This window comes from Syngnathus typhle, unplaced genomic scaffold (assembly GCF_033458585.1).
Source record: "Syngnathus typhle isolate RoL2023-S1 ecotype Sweden unplaced genomic scaffold, RoL_Styp_1.0 HiC_scaffold_167, whole genome shotgun sequence".
Classification (NCBI taxonomy): domain Eukaryota; kingdom Metazoa; phylum Chordata; class Actinopteri; order Syngnathiformes; family Syngnathidae; genus Syngnathus; species Syngnathus typhle.
In genome coordinates, this window is record NW_026872073.1 from 33,265 (window position 1) to 54,781 (window position 21,517).

Below are 21,517 nucleotides of genomic sequence, written 5' to 3' on the forward strand. Positions count from 1 at the left end.
TTTTTTTGTGAACAGGAACATAAAGCACATTACCAAACCTTTTAGACAAAACTTCCTTGGGCTTGGACAAAACAGGAGCCCTGAAATTAAAGAAGAAAATACATTAAGATGATGGTGATGTCGTTGTCATGTCAAGATACTTGTTCCTGATAGGAAGTGTGTCACATGGCTGCAGGAACACTCATGCAATTAGCAAGGTTGGAGTTATATTATTAGTAGGGATGTAACGATTACTCATGAGATGATTAAAAATCGATTTGAATATGTCGCAAGTTAGATCGGAGAGAAAATAAATCTCTGCATTGAAACAGCTGATATGCAAATTAGTTGTGACCCTTATCTGAACCTCACCTGTATCTAGTCAGTTAGCCTCCATGAAGTGAAGCCTTCATGAACTCCATGATGAAGGAGATCACATGGGGGTTCATGTATCAAGTCTTTCTCCTCACCACTCTCCCAGTCTTCCGGCTCATCTGCTCCTTGGCACTGCACTTGGTGGAGTCAGGATTAATCCTGACCAAAAACATATGAAATGAGTTAGAGGTTGAGACAATTGCAATTATCAAAGAGATATAGAAAATGCCAGTGGGAATAAAGTTAATTTATAATTTTATCGGTTAATACCTCTGAATAAATTCCAAAGTTGTGCAGGTTTCCACCTGATACTCTAGGTTGAAAACATAGTAACAGGCGAAGAGAGTGGCCAAGACAGTGGTGAAGTCAGCCACGTGAGCAGCAGGTGGGATTATGACCCTCCCCTCGATCGACAGCATCCATTTTTTTGCAGTCAGGATTGTCTCTCCTTAAAGTCAGACATAACAAAAATCATATTTCACAGCAGTCCATTTTATAAATGATCTGGTTCACATGAATGACTGTAAAAACAGGGCAGGGAGCATACATATCTTACAAGCTGTACATAAAACAGATAAAAGGAGCATATATAGTAACTGATGGCAAGCAAACTGATTACTACTTGTGTATTACTATTTTATTTTATTACTTATAGTGATAGTAGTCCTACTTACCGAGTTTCTGGACGTCGCGACGTGTGCTTGGTGGTGCTGCCTCCCGAAGGAAAACGCATACGGAGGCGGAGAAGGTGAAGAAAAAAAGAAAGGCGGGAAAATACTCTTGCGCAGCATAAAAATATAAAATAACGACACAGTAACGACCATCGTACTGTCGCAGCAAGTACTACATGTATATATATACATATATCATTTTGTGGCTTCAGTAAGTTTAAAAAAAAGACAATCTGGTCAGTTAAAGTTACTGCTATCACAAGCTAGCTAACAGTTAACGTTACCAGTAGCTAGCTCTGTCTGCCCTCTCTCTCGCGATCGAAAAACAGCGCTCTCTCGGTGCCGTTTTCGCAGCCAAAGTGAAACAAATGAACGCAGACGACGCAAACACATAGAAACACAACAAAAAAACACACAATACAAGACAAGGTCTTATAAGAAAAGTTGTTGTCGGAGCCAGAGATGCAAGCGCTGTGATCGCGATTTGTCCCCTTTACTTTGACCTGATTGGCCATTCAAAGCAGGACCGTTGAACACACTCGATCCTCATTGGATAAATTCATGTCAGCCCATGTCACCCCATACCCGCCAGTGAAAAAGAAAACGGAAAAAAACTAATGCTAGGAATAAAAAAAATGCCATGGTAAGTCATTATGACATAATGATTATTAAAGTCATAATTTTTATATGATATTTATATGATAATTATTGATTTCATTATGATATACATATATATATATATATATATATATATATATATATATATATATATATATATATATATATATATATATATATATATATATATATCAAAGTCAAAACCTTAAAGTCAAAGTCAGCTTTATTGTCAATCTCTCCTCATGTCACAACACACAAAGAGAGCGAAATGACGTTTTGTCTATCCCACGGTGACGAGACACATAACACGATAGACATACAAGTACGCGACACAATATAAAAACAAGGCAAACATTCAAACAATCAATAGTAAGAGTGATGAATAAATAATAAATAAACAGATAATATATATATATATATATATATATATATATATATATATATATATATATATATATATATATATATATATATATATATAAATAAAAATCTGTTAATATAAATTCTCAATGTTCATTCATCAACGACATTGACAATAAAAATACAGTAGCTTACGTTTCTATTTACAGTATAATACTGGCTATTGTGATTTTTCTTACAGTAATGCTTCAACTACTGTGTTTTCCACTGTAATACTTATACTACTGTGATTTTGTCGTGTTTACACTGTCTAACTGTAACAATTACAGCGACTTACTGTAAAGATCATACACAGTAAGGTTACTGTGTTTAATACAGTGATTAACTGTAGATATCACAGCCATTTTTAACAAACCAAACGTTGGAGGTGGTCATTTCTTAATGCGCAGTAATAAACTGGGCACTCTAAAGCACCCGAGAGCGTTTTTTTCGATGCCAACCTAACCAGAGTGACGGGAGCGGCACAATTCAGAAAAAGTGCTCAGCTCGCCGAGAAAATGCGATTTAAGCAATAAAATTAAAAATGCTTATAAAACATAAACCAAACGTTGGAGGTGGTCATTTCTTAATGCGCAGTAATAAACTCGGCACTCTAAAGCACCCGAGAGCGTTTTTTTCGATGCCAACCTAACCAGAGTGACGGGAGCGGCACAATTCAGAAAAAGCGCTCAGCTCGCCGAGAAAATGCGATTTAAGCAATAAAATTAAAAATGCTTATAAAACATAAACCAAACGTTGGAGGTGGTCATTTCTTCGTGCGCAGTGAATAACTCGGCACTCTAAAGCACCCGAGAGCGTTTTTTTCGATGCCAACCTAACCAGAGTGACGGGAGCGGCACAATTCAGAAAAAGTGCTCAGCTCGCCGAGAAAATGCGATTTAAGCAATAAAATTAAAAATGCTTATAAAACATAAACCAAACGTTGGAGGTGGTCATTTCTTAATGCGCGAGCTGAGCACTTTTTCTGAATTGTGCCGCTCCCGTCACTCTGGTTAGGTTGGCATCGAGAAAAACGCTATCGGGTGCTTTAGAGTGCCGAGTTATTCACTGCGCATGAAGAAAAGACCACCTCCAACGTTTGGTTTATGTTTAATAAGCATTTTTAATTTTATTGCTTAAATCGCATTTTCTCGGCGAGCTGAGCACTTTTTCTGAATTGTGCCGCTCCCGTCACTCTGGTTAGGTTGGCATCGAAAAAAACGCTCTCGGGTGCTTTAGAGTGCCGAGTTTACTGCGCATTAAAAAATGTCCACCTCCAACGTTTGGTTTATGTTTTATAAGCATTTTTAATTTTATTGCTTAAATCGCATTTTCTCGGCGAGCTGAGCACTTTTTCTGAATTGTGCCGCTCCCGTCACTCTGGTTAGGTTGGCATCGAAAAAAACGCTCTCGGGTGCTTTAGAGTGCCGAGTTTATTACTGCGCATTAAGAAATGACCACCTCCAACGTTTGGTTTATGTTTTATAAGCATTTTTAATTTTATTGCTTAAATCGCATTTTCTCGGCGAGCTGAGCACTTTTTCTGAATTGTGCCGCTCCCGTCACTCTGGTTAGGTTGGCATCGAAAAAAACGCTATCGGGTGCTTTAGAGTGCCGAGTTATTCACTGCGCATGAAGAAATGACCACCTCCAACGTTTGGTTTATGTTTAATAAGCATTTTTAATTTTATTGCTTAAATCGCATTTTCTCGGCGAGCTGAGCGCTTTTTCTGAATTGTGCCGCTCCCGTCACTCTGGTTAGGTTGGCATCGAAAAAAACGCTCTCGGGTGCTTTAGAGTGCCGAGTTTATCACTGCGCATGAAGAAATGACCACCTCCAACGTTTGTTTATGTTTTATAAGCATTTTTAATTTTATTGCTTAAATCGCATTTTCTCGGCGAGCTGAGCGCTTTTTCTGAATTGTGCCGCTCCCGTCACTCTGGTTAGGTTGGCATCGAAAAAAACGCTCTCGGGTGCTTTAGAGTGCCGAGTTATTCACTGCGCATGAAGAAATGACCACCTCCAACGTTTGGTTTATGTTTAATAAGCATTTTTAATTTTATTGCTTAAATCGCATTTTCTCGGCGAGCTGAGCACTTTTTCTGAATTGTGCCGCTCCCGTCACTCTGGTTAGGTTGGCATCGAAAAAAACGCTCTCGGGTGCTTTAGAGTGCCGAGTTTATTACTACGCATTAAGAAATGACCACCTCCAACGTTTGGTTTATGTTTTATAAGCATTTTTAATTTTATTGCTTAAATCGCATTTTCTCGGCGAGCTGAGCACTTTTTCTGAATTGTGCCGCTCCCGTCACTCTGGTTAGGTTGGCATCGAAAAAAACGCTCTCGGGTGCTTTAGGGTGCCGAGTTATTCACTGCGCACGAAGAAATGACCACCTCCAACGTTTGGTTTATGTTTTATAAGCATTTTTAATTTTATTGCTTAAATCGCATTTTCTCGGCGAGCTGAGCACTTTTTCTGAATTGTGCCGCTCCCGTCACTCTGGTTAGGTTGGCATCGAAAAAAACGCTCTCGGGTGCTTTAGAGTGCCGAGTTATTCACTGCGCATGAAGAAATGACCACCTCCAACGTTTGGTTTATGTTTTATAAGCATTTTTAATTTTATTGCTTAAATCGCATTTTCTCGGCGAGCTGAGCACTTTTTCTGAATTGTGCCGCTCCCGTCACTCTGGTTAGGTTGGCATCGAAAAAAACGCTCTCGGGTGCTTTAGAGTGCCGAGTTTATCACTGCGCATGAAGAAATGACCACCTCCAACGTTTGGTTTATGTTTTATAAGCATTTTTAATTTTATTGCTTAAATCGCATTTTCTCGGCGAGCTGAGCGCTTTTTCTGAATTGTGCCGCTCCCGTAACTCTGGTTAGGTTGGCATCGAAAAAAACGCTCTCGGGTGCTTTAGAGTGCCGAGTTTATCACTGCGCATGAAGAAATGACCACTTCCAACGTTTGGTTTATGTTTTATAAGCATTTTTAATTTTATTGCTTAAATCGCATTTTCTCGGCGAGCTGAGCACTTTTTCTGAATTGTGCCGCTCCCGTCACTCTGGTTAGGTTGGCATCGAAAAAAACGCTCTCGGGTGCTCTAGAGTGCCGAGTTTATTACTGCGCATTAAGAAATGACCACCTCCAACGTTTGGTTTATGTTTTATAAGCATTTTTAATTTTATTGCTTAAATCGCATTTTCTCGGCGAGCTGAGCACTTTTTCTGAATTGTGCCGCTCCCGTCACTCTGGTTAGGTTGGCATCGAAAAAAACGCTCTCGGGTGCTTTAGAGTGCCGAGTTATTCACTGCGCATGAAGAAATGACCACCTCCAACGTTTGGTTTATGTTTTATAAGCATTTTTAATTTTATTGCTTAAATCGCATTTTCTCGGCGAGCTGAGCACTTTTTCTGAATTGTGCCGCTCCCGTCACTCTGGTTAGGTTGGCATCGAAAAAAACGCTCTCGGGTGCTTTAGAGTGCCGAGTTTATCACTGCGCATGAAGAAATGACCACCTCCAACGTTTGGTTTATGTTTTATAAGCATTTTTAATTTTATTGCTTAAATCGCATTTTCTCGGCGAGCTGAGCGCTTTTTCTGAATTGTGCCGCTCCCGTCACTCTGGTTAGGTTGGCATCGAAAAAAACGCTCTCGGGTGCTTTAGAGTGCCGAGTTATTCACTGCGCATGAAGAAATGACCACCTCCAACGTTTGGTTTATGTTTAATAAGCATTTTTAATTTTATTGCTTAAATCGCATTTTCTCGGCGAGCTGAGCGCTTTTTCTGAATTGTGCCGCTCCCGTCACTCTGGTTAGGTTGGCATCGAAAAAAACGCTCTCGGGTGCTTTAGAGTGCCGAGTTATTCACTGCGCATGAAGAAATGACCACCTCCAACGTTTGGTTTATGTTTTATAAGCATTTTTAATTTTATTGCTTAAATCGCATTTTCTCGGCGAGCTGAGCGCTTTTTCTGAATTGTGCCGCTCCCGTCACTCTGGTTAGGTTGGCATCGAAAAAAACGCTCTCGGGTGCTTTAGAGTGCCGAGTTTATTACTGCGCATTAAGAAATGACCACCTCCAACGTTTGGTTTATGTTTTATAAGCATTTTTAATTTTATTGCTTAAATCGCATTTTCTCGGCGAGCTGAGCACTTTTTCTGAATTGTGCCGCTCCCGTCACTCTGGTTAGGTTGGCATCGAAAAAAACGCTCTCGGGTGCTTTAGAGTGCCGAGTTTATTACTGCGCATTAAGAAATGACCACCTCCAACGTTTGGTTTATGTTTTATAAGCATTTTTAATTTTATTGCTTAAATCGCATTTTCTCGGCGAGCTGAGCACTTTTTCTGAATTGTGCCGCTCCCGTCACTCTGGTTAGGTTGGCATCGAAAAAAACGCTATCGGGTGCTTTAGAGTGCCGAGTTATTCACTGCGCATGAAGAAATGACCACCTCCAACGTTTGGTTTATGTTTAATAAGCATTTTTAATTTTATTGCTTAAATCGCATTTTCTCGGCGAGCTGAGCGCTTTTTCTGAATTGTGCCGCTCCCGTCACTCTGGTTAGGTTGGCATCGAAAAAAACGCTCTCGGGTGCTTTAGAGTGCCGAGTTTACCACTGCGCATGAAGAAATGACCACCTCCAACGTTTGGTTTATGTTTTATAAGCATTTTTAATTTTATTGCTTAAATCGCATTTTCTCGGCGAGCTGAGCGCTTTTTCTGAATTGTGCCGCTCCCGTCACTCTGGTTAGGTTGGCATCGAAAAAAACGCTCTCGGGTGCTTTAGAGTGCCGAGTTATTCACTGCGCATGAAGAAATGACCACCTCCAACGTTTGGTTTATGTTTAATAAGCATTTTTAATTTTATTGCTTAAATCGCATTTTCTCGGCGAGCTGAGCACTTTTTCTGAATTGTGCCGCTCCCGTCACTCTGGTTAGGTTGGCATCGAAAAAAACGCTCTCGTGTGCTTTAGAGTGCCGAGTTTATTACTACGCATTAAGAAATGACCACCTCCAACGTTTGGTTTATGTTTTATAAGCATTTTTAATTTTATTGCTTAAATCGCATTTTCTCGGCGAGCTGAGCACTTTTTCTGAATTGTGCCGCTCCCGTCACTCTGGTTAGGTTGGCATCGAAAAAAACGCTCTCGGGTGCTTTAGAGTGCCGAGTTATTCACTGCGCACGAAGAAATGACCACCTCCAACGTTTGGTTTATGTTTTATAAGCATTTTTAATTTTATTGCTTAAATCGCATTTTCTCGGCGAGCTGAGCGCTTTTTCTGAATTGTGCCGCTCCCGTCACTCTGGTTAGGTTGGCATCGAAAAAAACGCTCTCGGGTGCTTTAGAGTGCCGAGTTTATTACTGCGCATTAAGAAATGACCACCTCCAACGTTTGGTTTATGTTTTATAAGCATTTTTAATTTTATTGCTTAAATCGCATTTTCTCGGCGAGCTGAGCGCTTTTTCTGAATTGTGCCGCTCCCGTCACTCTGGTTAGGTTGGCATCGAAAAAAACGCTCTCGGGTGCTTTAGAGTTGCGAGTTATTCACTGCGCATGAAGAAATGACCACCTCCAACGTTTGGTTTATGTTTAATAAGCATTTTTAATTCTATTGCTTAAATCGCATTTTCTCGGCGAGCTGAGCACTTTTTCTGAATTGTGCCGCTCCCGTCACTCTGGTTAGGTTGGCTCGAAAAAAACGCTCTCGGGTGCTTTAGAGTGCCGAGTTATTCACTGCGCACGAAGAAATGACCACCTCCAACGTTTGGTTTATGTTTTATAAGCATTTTTAATTTTATTGCTTAAATCGCATTTTCTCGGCGAGCTGAGCACTTTTTCTGAATTGTGCCGCTCCCGTCACTCTGGTTAGGTTGGCATCGAAAAAAACGCTCTCGGGTGCTTTAGAGTGCCGAGTTTATTACTGCGCATTAAGAAATGACCACCTCCAACGTTTGGTTTATGTTTTATAAGCATTTTTAATTTTATTGCTTAAATCGCATTTTCTCGGCGAGCTGAGCGCTTTTTCTGAATTGTGCCGCTCCCGTCACTCTGGTTAGGTTGGCATCGAAAAAAACGCTCTCGGGTGCTTTAGAGTGCCGAGTTTATCACTGCGCATGAAGAAATGACCACCTCCAACGTTTGGTTTATGTTTTATAAGCATTTTTAATTTTATTGCTTAAATCGCATTTTCTCGGCGAGCTGAGCGCTTTTTCTGAATTGTGCCGCTCCCGTAACTCTGGTTAGGTTGGCATCGAAAAAAACGCTCTCGGGTGCTTTAGAGTGCCGAGTTTATCACTGCGCATGAAGAAATGACCACTTCCAACGTTTGGTTTATGTTTTATAAGCATTTTTAATTATATTGCTTAAATCGCATTTTCTCGGCGAGCTGAGCACTTTTTCTGAATTGTGCCGCTCCCGTCACTCTGGTTAGGTTGGCATCGAAAAAAACGCTCTCGGGTGCTCTAGAGTGCCGAGTTTATTACTGCGCATTAAGAAATGACCACCTCCAACGTTTGGTTTATGTTTTATAAGCATTTTTAATTTTATTGCTTAAATCGCATTTTCTCGGCGAGCTGAGCACTTTTTCTGAATTGTGCCGCTCCCGTCACTCTGGTTAGGTTGGCATCGGAAAAAACGCTCTCGGGTGCTTTAGAGTGCCGAGTTTATTACTGCGCATTAAGAAATGACCACCTCCAACGTTTGGTTTATGTTTTATAAGCATTTTTAATTTTATTGCTTAAATCTCATTTTCTCGGCGAGCTGAGCACTTTTTCTGAATTGTGCCGCTCCCGTCACTCTGGTTAGGTTGGCATCGAAAAAAACGCTCTCGGGTGCTTTAGAGTGCCGAGTTATTCACTGCGCATGAAGAAATGACCACCTCCAACGTTTGGTTTATGTTTTATAAGCATTTTTAATTTTATTGCTTAAATCGCATTTTCTCGGCGAGCTGAGCACTTTTTCTGAATTGTGCCGCTCCCGTCACTCTGGTTAGGTTGGCATCGAAAAAAACGCTCTCGGGTGCTTTAGAGTGCCGAGTTTATCACTGCGCATGAAGAAATGACCACCTCCAACGTTTTGTTTATGTTTTATAAGCATTTTTAATTTTATTGCTTAAATCGCATTTTCTCGGCGAGCTGAGCGCTTTTTCTGAATTGTGCCGCTCCCGTCACTCTGGTTAGGTTGGCATCGAAAAAAACGCTCTCGGGTGCTTTAGAGTGCCGAGTTATTCACTGCGCATGAAGAAATGACCACCTCCAACGTTTGGTTTATGTTTTATAAGCATTTTTAATTTTATTGCTTAAATCGCATTTTCTCGGCGAGCTGAGCACTTTTTCTGAATTGTGCCGCTCCCGTCACTCTGGTTAGGTTGGCATCGAAAAAAACGCTCTCGGGTGCTTTAGAGTGCCGAGTTTATTACTGCGCATTAAGAAATGACCACCTCCAACGTTTGGTTTATGTTTAATAAGCATTTTTAATTTTATTGCTTGAATCGCATTTTCTCGGCGAGCTGAGCACTTTTTCTGAATTGTGCCGCTCCCGTCACTCTGGTTAGGTTGGCATCGAAAAAAACGCTATCGGGTGCTTTAGAGTGCCGAGTTTATCACTGCGCATGAAGAAATGACCACCTCCAACGTTTGGTGTATGTTTTATAAGCATTTTTAATTTTATTGCTTAAATCGCATTTTCTCGGCGAGCTGAGCGCTTTTTCTGAATTGTGCCGCTCCCGTCACTCTGGTTAGGTTGGCATCGAAAAAAACGCTCTCGGGTGCTTTAGAGTGCCGAGTTTATCACTGCGCATGAAGAAATGACCACCTCCAACGTTTGGTTTATGTTTTATAAGCATTTTTAATTTTATTGCTTAAATCGCATTTTCTCGGCGAGCTGAGCACCTTTTCTGAATTGTGCCGCTCCCGTCACTCTGGTTAGGTTGGCATCGAAAAAAACGCTCTCGGGTGCTTTAGAGTGCCGAGTTTATCACTGCGCATGAAGAAATGACCACCTCCAACGTTTGGTTTATGTTTTATAAGCATTTTTAATTTTATTGCTTAAATCGCATTTTCTCGGCGAGCTGAGCGCTTTTTCTGAATTGTGCCTGTCCCGTCACTCTGGTTAGGTTGGCATCGAAAAAAACGCTCTCGGGTGCTTTAGAGTGCCGAGTTATTCACTGCGCATGAAGAAATGACCACCTCCAACGTTTGGTTTATGTTTAATAAGCATTTTTAATTTTATTGCTTAAATCGCATTTTCTCGGCGAGCTGAGCGCTTTTTCTGAATTGTGCCGCTCCCGTCACTCTGGTTAGGTTGGCATCGAAAAAAACGCTCTCGGGTGCTTTAGAGTGCCGAGTTATTCACTGCGCATGAAGAAATGACAACCTCCAACGTTTGGTTTATGTTTAATAAGCATTTTTAATTTTATTGCTTAAATCGCATTTTCTCGGCGAGCTGAGCACTTTTTCTGAATTGTGCCGCTCCCGTCACTCTGGTTAGGTTGGCATCGAAAAAAACGCTCTCGGGTGCTTTAGAGTGCCGAATTTATTACTGCGCATTAAGAAATGACCACCTCCAACGTTTGGTTTATGTTTTATAAGCATTTTTAATTTTATTGCTTAAATCGCATTTTCTCGGTGAGCTGAGCGCTTTATCTGAATTGTGCCGCTCCCGTCACTCTGGTTAGGTTGGCATCGAAAAAAACGCTCTCGGGTGCTTTAGAGTGCCGAGTTTATTACTGCGCATTAAGAAATGACCACCTCCAACGTTTGGTTTATGTTTTATAAGCATTTTTAATTTTATTGCTTAAATCGCATTTTCTCGGCGAGCTGAGCACTTTTTCTGAATTGTGCCGTCCCGTCACTCTGGTTAGGTTGGCATCGAAAAAAACGCTCACGGGTGCTTTAGAGTGCCGAGTTTATTACTGCGCATTAAGAAATGACCACCTCCAACGTTTGGTTTATGTTTTATAAGCATTTTTAATTTTATTGCTTAAATCGCATTTTCTCGGCGAGCTGAGCACTTTTTCTGAATTGTGCCGCTCCCGTCACTCTGGTTAGGTTGGCATCGAAAAAAACGCTCTCGGGTGCTTTAGAGTGCCGAGTTTATCACTGCGCATGAAGAAATGACCACCTCCAACGTTTGGTTTATGTTTTATAAGCATTTTTAATTTTATTGCTTAAATCGCATTTTCTCGGCGAGCTGAGCGCTTTTTCTGAATTGTGCCGCTCCCGTCACTCTGGTTAGGTTGGCATCGAAAAAAACGCTCTCGGGTGCTTTAGAGTGCCGAGTTTATCACTGCGCATGAAGAAATGACCACCTCCAACGTTTGGTTTATGTTTTATAAGCATTTTTAATTTTATTGCTTAAATCGCATTTTCTCGGCGAGCTGAGCGCTTTTTCTGAATTGTGCCGCTCCCGTCACTCTGGTTAGGTTGGCATCGAAAAAAACGCTCTCGGGTGCTTTAGAGTGCCGAGTTTATCACTGCGCATGAAGAAATGACCACCTCCAACGTTTGGTTTATGTTTTATAAGCATTTTTAATTTTATTGCTTAAATCGCATTTTCTCGGCGAGCTGAGCGCTTTTTCTGAATTGTGCCGCTCCCGTAACTCTGGTTAGGTTGGCATCGAAAAAAACGCTCTCGGGTGCTTTAGAGTGCCGAGTTTATCACTGCGCATGAAGAAATGACCACTTCCAACGTTTGGTTTATGTTTTATAAGCATTTTTAATTTTATTGCTTAAATCGCATTTTCTCGCCGAGCTGAGCGCTTTTTCTGAATTGTGCCGCTCCCGTAACTCTGGTTAGGTTGGCATCGAAAAAAACGCTCTCGGGTGCTTTAGAGTGCCGAGTTTATCACTGCGCATGAAGAAATGACCACTTCCAACGTTTGGTTTATGTTTTATAAGCATTTTTAATTTTATTGCTTAAATCGCATTTTCTCGGCGAGCTGAGCACTTTTTCTGAATTGTGCCGCTCCCGTCACTCTGGTTAGGTTGGCATCGAAAAAAACGCTCTCGGGTGCTCTAGAGTGCCGAGTTTATTACTGCGCATTAAGAAATGACCACCTCCAACGTTTGGTTTATGTTTTATAAGCATTTTTAATTTTATTGCTTAAATCGCATTTTCTCGGCGAGCTGAGCACTTTTTCTGAATTGTGCCGCTCCCGTCACTCTGGTTAGGTTGGCATCGAAAAAAACGCTCTCGGGTGCTTTAGAGTGCCGAGTTATTCACTGCGCATGAAGAAATGACCACCTCCAACGTTTGGTTTATGTTTTATAAGCATTTTTAATTTTATTGCTTAAATCGCATTTTCTCGGCGAGCTGAGCACTTTTTCTGAATTGTGCCGCTCCCGTCACTCTGGTTAGGTTGGCATCGAAAAAAACGCTCTCGGGTGCTTTAGAGTGCCGAGTTTATCACTGCGCATGAAGAAATGACCACCTCCAACGTTTGGTTTATGTTTTATAAGCATTTTTAATTTTATTGCTTAAATCGCATTTTCTCGGCGAGCTGAGCGCTTTTTCTGAATTGTGCCGCTCCCGTCACTCTGGTTAGGTTGGCATCGAAAAAAACGCTCTCGGGTGCTTTAGAGTGCCGAGTTATTCACTGCGCATGAAGAAATGACCACCTCCAACGTTTGGTTTATGTTTAATAAGCATTTTTAATTTTATTGCTTAAATCGCATTTTCTCGGCGAGCTGAGCGCTTTTTCTGAATTGTGCCGCTCCCGTAACTCTGGTTAGGTTGGCATCGAAAAAAACGCTCTCGGGTGCTTTAGAGTGCCGAGTTTATCACTGCGCATGAAGAAATGACCACTTCCAACGTTTGGTTTATGTTTTATAAGCATTTTTAATTTTATTGCTTAAATCGCATTTTCTCGGCGAGCTGAGCGCTTTTTCTGAATTGTGCCGCTCCCGTAACTCTGGTTAGGTTGGCATCGAAAAAAACGCTCTCGGGTGCTTTAGAGTGCCGAGTTTATCACTGCGCATGAAGAAATGACCACTTCCAACGTTTGGTTTATGTTTTATAAGCATTTTTAATTTTATTGCTTAAATCGCATTTTCTCGGCGAACTGAGCACTTTTTCTGAATTGTGCCGCTCCCGTCACTCTGGTTAGGTTGGCATCGAAAAAAACGCTCTCGGGTGCTCTAGAGTGCCGAGTTTATTACTGCGCATTATGAAATGACCACCTCCAACGTTTGGTTTATGTTTTATAAGCATTTTTAATTTTATTGCTTAAATCGCATTTTCTCGGCGAGCTGAGCACTTTTTCTGAATTGTGCCGCTCCCGTCACTCTGGTTAGGTTGGCATCGAAAAAAACGCTCTCGGGTGCTTTAGAGTGCCGAGTTATTCACTGCGCATGAAGAAATGACCACCTCCAACGTTTGGTTTATGTTTTATAAGCATTTTTAATTTTATTGCTTAAATCGCATTTTCTCGGCGAGCTGAGCACTTTTTCTGAATTGTGCCGCTCCCGTCACTCTGGTTAGGTTGGCATCGAAAAAAACGCTCTCGGGTGCTTTAGAGTGCCGAGTTTATTACTGCGCATTAAGAAATGACCACCTCCAACGTTTGGTTTATGTTTTATAAGCATTTTTAATTTTATTGCTTAAATCGCATTTTCTCGGCGAGCTGAGCACTTTTTCTGAATTGTGCCGCTCCCGTCACTCTGGTTAGGTTGGCATCGAAAAAAACGCTATCGGGTGCTTTAGAGTGCCGAGTTATTCACTGCGCATGAAGAAATGACCACCTCCAACGTTTGGTTTATGTTTAATAAGCATTTTTAATTTTATTGCTTAAATCGCATTTTCTCGGCGAGCTGAGCACTTTTTCTGAATTGTGCCGCTCCCGTCACTCTGGTTAGGTTGGCATCGAAAAAAAACGCTCTCGGGTGCTTTAGAGTGCCGAGTTTATTACTGCGCATTAAGAAATGACCACCTCCAACGTTTGGTTTATGTTTTATAAGCATTTTTAATTTTATTGCTTAAATCGCATTTTCTCGGCGAGCTGAGCACTTTTTCTGAATTGTGCCGCTCCCGTCACTCTGGTTAGGTTGGCATCGAAAAAAACGCTCTCGGGTGCTTTAGAGTGCCGAGTTTATTACTGCGCATTAAGAAATGACCACCTCCAACGTTTGGTTTATGTTTTATAAGCATTTTTAATTTTATTGCTTAAATCGCATTTTCTCGGCGAGCTGAGCGCTTTTTCTGAATTGTGCCGCTCCCGTCACTCTGGTTAGGTTGGCATCGAAAAAAACGCTCTCGGGTGCTTTAGAGTGCCGAGTTATTCACTGCGCATGAAGAAATGACCACCTCCAACGTTTGGTTTATGTTTAATAAGCATTTTTAATTTTATTGCTTAAATCGCATTTTCTCGGCGAGCTGAGCACTTTTTCTGAATTGTGCCGCTCCCGTCACTCTGGTTAGGTTGGCATCGAAAAAAACGCTCTCGGGTGCTTTAGAGTGCCGAGTTTATTACTGCGCATTAAGAAATGACCACCTCCAACGTTTGGTTTATGTTTTATAAGCATTTTTAATTTTATTGCTTAAATCGCATTTTCTCGGCGAGCTGAGCGCTTTTTCTGAATTGTGCCGCTCCCGTCACTCTGGTTAGGTTGGCATCGAAAAAAACGCTCTCGGGTGCTTTAGAGTGCCGAGTTTATTACTGCGCATTAAGAAATGACCACCTCCAACGTTTGGTTTATGTTTTATAAGCATTTTTAATTTTATTGCTTAAATCGCATTTTCTCGGCGAGCTGAGCGCTTTTTCTGAATTGTGCCGCTCCCGTCACTCTGGTTAGGTTGGCATCGAAAAAAACGCTCTCGGGTGCTTTAGAGTGCCGAGTTATTCACTGCGCATGAAGAAATGACCACCTCCAACGTTTGGTTTATGTTTAATAAGCATTTTTAATTTTATTGCTTAAATCGCATTTTCTCGGCGAGCTGAGCACTTTTTCTGAATTGTGCCTGTTGGATTTATGTTCTCCTGTGTGAATGTGTTGGTTTATCTTTTGTTGTGGAAAGATGTTCTTCTTAATTGTCGTTTTATTTTGGAGGTGATTTTGTTTTGTGATCATGGAAGACTTCACTTCCTGTTCCGGGTTATGTAGCGTGAACTGCATACAAATCGCGATGTGCGAATATGTTCACCCTCCTGTGTTGCGGACAATAAAATAAACGGGCAAAGTATTCAACCAACCAAGTGTGTGCATTATTAAGAGAACATGGCCGAAGAAGAAGAAAACCCTTCGAGCTCAACAGGTTATGGGCCCAGGCGTGACACAACAGGAGGAAGATGGCAGAGGTTAGTGTTCAACGGAGACGAAAACGGTTACGAACTCTGGGAGACAAAGTTGCTAGGCCACATGCGGATAATTGGCCTAAAGGACACTATATTATCGGACACTAATCCAGATGCAGAGAAGAATGCTGAATGCTACGCTGAACTGATTCAGTTCCTTGATGATAAAAGCCTTTCACTGGTAATGAGAGATGCAACTGACGACGGAAGAAAAGCTTTAAAAATACTCCGAGACCACTACGATAGTAAAGGCAAACCTAGAATCATCGCACTGTACACAGAGCTAACGTCTTTACAAAAGAAACCTGAGGAGACAGTGATAGATTATGTCATCCGAGCTGAAAAAGCAGTGACCTCCCTAAGAAATGCAAAAGAAGTCATCAGTGATGGACTTATTATCGCTATGATTTTAAAGGGGCTTCCTGAAGCTTACAAGCCATTTGCTATTCACACAACTCAAAGCAGTGAAGATTTAACATTCACACAGTTCAAAAGCAACCTGCGAAGTTATGAGGAAACCGAGAAATTCGACAACAAAGTAAAAACAGATAATGTGATGAAGGTTAATTTAACCTCAATCGTCTGTCATGGATGTGGAAACCGAGGACATTTTGTAAAAGATTGTCGCCAAAAGGGAACACCTAAATGGTGTAGCTACCATAGAAGCTCGACACACAGTGATGAAACATGTAGAAGAAAAACCAAGTACACAGATGATGCAAAACTAACTGTAGAAAAACAAGAGGACAAGAAAGAAGAGCAGACTTTTGTATTTAAAGTTAGTCAAAGACTTCTGCCTAATGACATAATAAGAGAAGGACTAATGGTGGACTGTGGTGCTACTTCACACATCATTACGGAGAAGAACAAGTTCATAAAGTTTGATGAGACTTTTGATCCTGAGAAACACTACATGGAGCTTGCTGATGGATCCAGGACAAATAACGTCGCACTCAAGAGGGGAGATGCCAACGTCTCTCTACAGGACGTACAAGGACACTATACCACCATCACGTTGAGAGATGCTCTGTTCATCCCATCCTACCCTCAGAGCATATTTTCAGTGAAGGCAGCTACAACCTATGGAGCACAGGTGATCTTCAAGAAGGGACAGAGTGAACTGGTGAACAAAGATGGGACAGTCTTCTACATCGAAGAATACAACAGACTCTACTATTTGAAAACGGTAAATAATGAAACATCATTCAATGACATGATGTCCTGTGACACTGTTAATCTGACTTGTGATGTGAAAACATGGCATGAAATTTTAGGACATTGTAATGTTAGAGATGTGTTAAAGCTACCTGATGTTGTAAAGGGCATGAAAATCACAGGCAGTGACATGTTAGATTGTAATGTGTGCACAGAAGGGAAATTCACTAACGACAGAAACAGAAAAAGCGACCCAAAAGCGAGTGTGCCATTACAGTTGGTGCACACTGATCTAGCCGGCCCCATTGAACCAATTGGCCAAAGTGGTCACAAATATGCTATAATATTCACAGATGATTATTCAGGGGCAGTGTCAGTTTACTTTCTAAAACAGAAAAGTGACACCACAGAGGCCACAGCAAAGTTTCTAGCTGACTGTGCACCATATGGCAATGTTAAATGCATTAGATCTGACAATGGCACTGAATTCACAAGCAGTTCCTTCCAGTCTCTTTTAAGGGAAAAAGGTATAAAGCATGAGACATCTGCACCATATTCTCCTCATCAGAATGGCACAGCTGAGAGACAATGGAGAACTCTCTTTGAAATGGGGAGGTGTCTTTTACTAGAAAAGGGGCTGCCAAAAGAACTATGGCCTTATGCCATTCAAAATGCAGCACACACTCGCAACCGATGCTACAGTAACAGGACTAAAAGTACACCATATCAGATGTTAACAGGGAAAAGACCAGATCTCTCAAAACTATGGATATTTGGGTCGGACTGTTATGCATACATACATGATCACAAGAAACTTGATCCCAGATGTGGAAAAGGAATATTTGTGGGGTATAGTAAAAATAGCCCAGCATACCTGGTTTATTACCCCCACACCGGAAAAGTGTCAAAACACAGACTCGTGAGATTTATCAAAAAGAACACGGTTGAACAACAAACACAGACTGATGAATGTGACACAGAAATTCAGACTTATGAGCATGTAGTGCCTTCAAAGGAAAGTACAGAACAGCAAAATGAAAATGCAGCAGAGAATAGAACTCCTCGAGAGGAAGAAATCAACACAAATGAACCAAACCTTGACACAGAAAGAAATGAGGGTGATGATCAAAACCAAACTGAACGATACCCTAACAGAGAAAGAAAACCTCCTAAATATTTAGAGGATTACATATCTAACTGCAAAGTGCTAGATAATGTAAATTCTTTAAGTGTTGATTATTGTTACAGAGCAACATGTGGAATTCCCCAAACCTATAAAGAGGCACTGATGTCACCAGAGGCAACAAGGTGGAAACAGGCAATGACAGAAGAAATCAAATCTCTGAAAGAGAATGACACATTTGAACTGACTACTTTACCTACTGGTAGAAATACCATTGGAGGAAAATGGGTCTACGCCCTCAAAGAAAATGAACAAGGACAAATATTTAAAGCCAGGTTTGTAGCAAAAGGTTACAACCAAACACAAGGAATAGACTACCAAGAGACATTTGCACCAACAGCAAACATGACATCTGTACGAACCCTAATGCAAATATCAGTCCAGAATGATCTTATTATCCACCAAATGGATGTTAAAACTGCATATTTGCATGCTCCCATTGAGGAAGAAATATACATGGACCAACCAGAAGGTTTTGAGCAAACAGAGTCAGGAGAAAATTTGGTGTACAAATTAAAGAAATCCCTTTACGGGTTAAAACAATCAGGGAGAAATTGGTACAAACTCTTGAATGACTACCTTGAACAAAATGACTTTGAAAGAAACCTTTCTGATCACTGTGTATACAGGAAAGACATTGACCATGAAACTCTGCTGGTTATCATCTGGGTAGATGACTTGATCATTGCGGCTAGCAATATTAACATGTTGAACATATTCAAAGAAACAATGAGGTCAAAGTTTAACATGAAAGACCTGGGGAAAATATCCAGTTTTCTTGGTATCCAGTTTATACAAAAAGGGGCTGAAATCAGGATGAGTCAGAAGAGGTACATTCAAAGAATGTTGGAACGTTTTGGGATGTCAGAATGTAAACCCAGATCCACACCGTGTGAATTAAAAACTGACACTACTATATGTAGAGGAAGTGATACAAATGGGACAGTTAACCCAAGGGAGTATAGAGAAATAGTGGGCAGTCTGATATATGCCATGACGTGTACGAGACCAGATATAAGCTGGGTTGTTAGCAGACTATCTCAAACACTAGCTCAACCCACGAGAGAGGACTTAGTAACAGCAAAACAAGTCCTCAGATACCTAAAAGGTACAAATGATTTTGAACTGATCTTTAAGAAAAGCAGTGAAGATCTAGATCTAATTGCTTACAGTGACTCTGACTGGGCATCCTCTGTAAAAGATAGACGCAGTACAACAGGGTACTGTTTTGCACTTACTAAAGAGGGACCAGTAATATCCTGGAAGTCAAAGAAACAGCCTACAGTGGCACTCTCGACATGTGAAGCCGAATACATTGGTCTTGCAACCACTACTCAAGAATGCATGTACTTAATCCAACTGTTAAACGGGATGGACAGAAAAAGGTACACGTGTGTCAAACTGTTTGGGGACAACCAAGGGGCCATTGCTTTGAGTAAAAATCCAGTGAACCGACAGAGGTCGAAACACATTGATGTGAAATATCACTTCATTCGGGAAGCGTTGAATGAAGGAAAAATCCACACTGAATACTGTCCATCAGAAGAAATGGCTGCAGACATACTAACAAAACCAGTTACAAAAGTGAGACTCAAAAAGTTTCAAAAATGGTTCTTTGGAAATGCACAAGATGCTATGGGTTAACAGCATGAGAACAAGGGGGGGTGTTGGATTTATGTTCTCCTGTGTGAATGTGTTGGTTTATCTTTTGTTGTGGAAAGATGTTCTTCTTAATTGTCGTTTTATTTTGGAGGTGATTTTGTTTTGTGATCATGGAAGACTTCACTTCCTGTTCCGGGTTATGTAGCGTGAACTGCATACAAATCGCGATGTGCGAATATGTTCACCCTCCTGTGTTGCGGACAATAAAATAAACGGGCAAAGTATTCAACCAACCAAGTGTGTGCATTATTAAGAGAACATGGCCGAAGAAGAAGAAAACCCTTCGAGCTCAACAGTGCCGCTCCCGTCACTCTGGTTAGGTTGGCATCGAAAAAAACGCTCTCGGGTGCTTTAGAGTGCCGAGTTTATTACTGCGCATTAAGAAATGACCACCTCCAACGTTTGGTTTATGTTTTATAAGCATTTTTAATTTTATTGCTTAAATCGCATTTTCTCGGCGAGCTGAGCGCTTTTTCTGAATTGTGCCGCTCCCGTCACTCTGGTTAGGTTGGCATCGAAAAAAACGCTCTCGGGTGCTTTAGAGTGCCGAGTTATTCACTGCGCATGAAGAAATGACCACCTCCAACGTTTGGTTTATGTTTAATAAGCATTTTTAATTTTATTGCTTAAATCGCATTTTCTCGGCGAGCTGAGCACTTTTTCTGAATTGTGCCGCTCCCGTCACTCTGGTTAGGTTGGCATCGAAAAAAACGCTCTCGGGTGCTTTAGAGTGCCGAGTTTATTACTGCGCATTAGGAAATGACCACCTCCAACGTTTGGTTTATGTTTTATAAGCATTTTTAATTTTATTGCTTAAATCGCATTTTCTCGGCGAGCTGAGCGCTTTTTCTGAATTGTGCCGCTCCCGTCACTTGGCATCGAAAAAAACGCTCTCGGGTGCTTTAGAGTGCCGAGTTATTCACTGCGCATGAAGAAATGACCACCTCCAACGTTTGGTTTATGTTTTATGAGCATTTTTAATTTTATTGCTTAAATCGCATTTTCTCGGCGAGCTGAGCGCTTTTTCTGAATTGTGCCGCTCCCGTCACTCTGGTTAGGTTGGCATCGAAAAAAACGCTCTCGGGTGCTTTAGAGTGCCGAGTTTATCACTGCGCATGAAGAAATGACCACCTCCAACGTTTGGTTTATGTTTTATAAGCATTTTTAATTTTATTGCTTAAATCGCATTTTCTCGGCGAGCTGAGCGCTTTTTCTGAATTGTGCCGCTCCCGTAACTCTGGTTAGGTTGGCATCGAAAAAAACGCTCTCGGGTGCTTTAGAGTGCCGAGTTTATCAGTGCGCATGAAGAAATGACCACTTCCAACGTTTGGTTTATGTTTTATAAGCATTTTTAATTTTATTGCTTAAATCGCATTTTCTCGGCGAGCTGAGCACTTTTTCTGAATTGTGCCGCTCCCGTCACTCTGGTTAGGTTGGCATCGAAAAAAACGCTCTCGGGTGCTCTAGAGTGCCGAGTTTATTACTGCGCATTAAGAAATGACCCCCTCCAACGTTTGGTTTATGTTTTATAAGCATTTTTAATTTTATTGCTTAAATCGCATTTTCTCGGCGAGCTGAGCACTTTTTCTGAATTGTGCCGCTCCCGTCACTCTGGTTAGGTTGGCATCGAAAAAAACGCTCTCGGGTGCTTTAGAGTGCCGAGTTTATCACTGCGCATGAAGAAATGACCACCTCCAACGTTTGGTTTATGTTTTATAAGCATTTTTAATTTTATTGCTTAAATCGCATTTTCTCGGCGAGCTGAGCACCTTTTCTGAATTGTGCCGCTCCCGTCACTCTGGTTAGGTTGGCATCGAAAAAAACGCTCTCGGGTGCTTTAGAGTGCCGAGTTTATCACTGCGCATGAAGAAATGACCACCTCCAACGTTTGGTTTATGTTTTATAAGCATTTTTAATTTTATTGCTTAAATCGCATTTTCTCGGCGAGCTGAGCGCTTTTTCTGAATTGTGCCTGTCCCGTCACTCTGGTTAGGTTGGCATCGAAAAAAACGCTCTCGGGTGCTTTAGAGTGCCGAGTTATTCACTGCGCATGAAGAAATGACCACCTCCAACGTTTGGTTTATGTTTAATAAGCATTTTTAATTTTATTGCTTAAATCGCATTTTCTCGGCGAGCTGAGCGCTTTTTCTGAATTGTGCCGCTCCCGTCACTCTGGTTAGGT

At 41.3% G+C, this 21,517-nt stretch overlaps 1 long non-coding RNA gene across 2 annotated transcripts; it reads right to left on the reverse strand.

Moving 5' to 3' along the window:
• On the reverse strand, positions 1-1,504 carry LOC133148822 (uncharacterized). Of its 2 annotated transcripts, XR_009712869.1 has the most exons (4): positions 1,029-1,504; positions 625-802; positions 352-513; positions 1-80 (listed from the first exon to the last, which is right to left on the reverse strand). It is a non-coding gene; the product is annotated as an uncharacterized LOC133148822 (long non-coding RNA). The 2 variants fall into 2 exon arrangements; XR_009712868.1 differs by lacking the exon at positions 1,029-1,504 and having other exon boundaries at positions 625-982.
• Between the last annotated feature and the right edge of the window lie 20,013 nt (positions 1,505-21,517).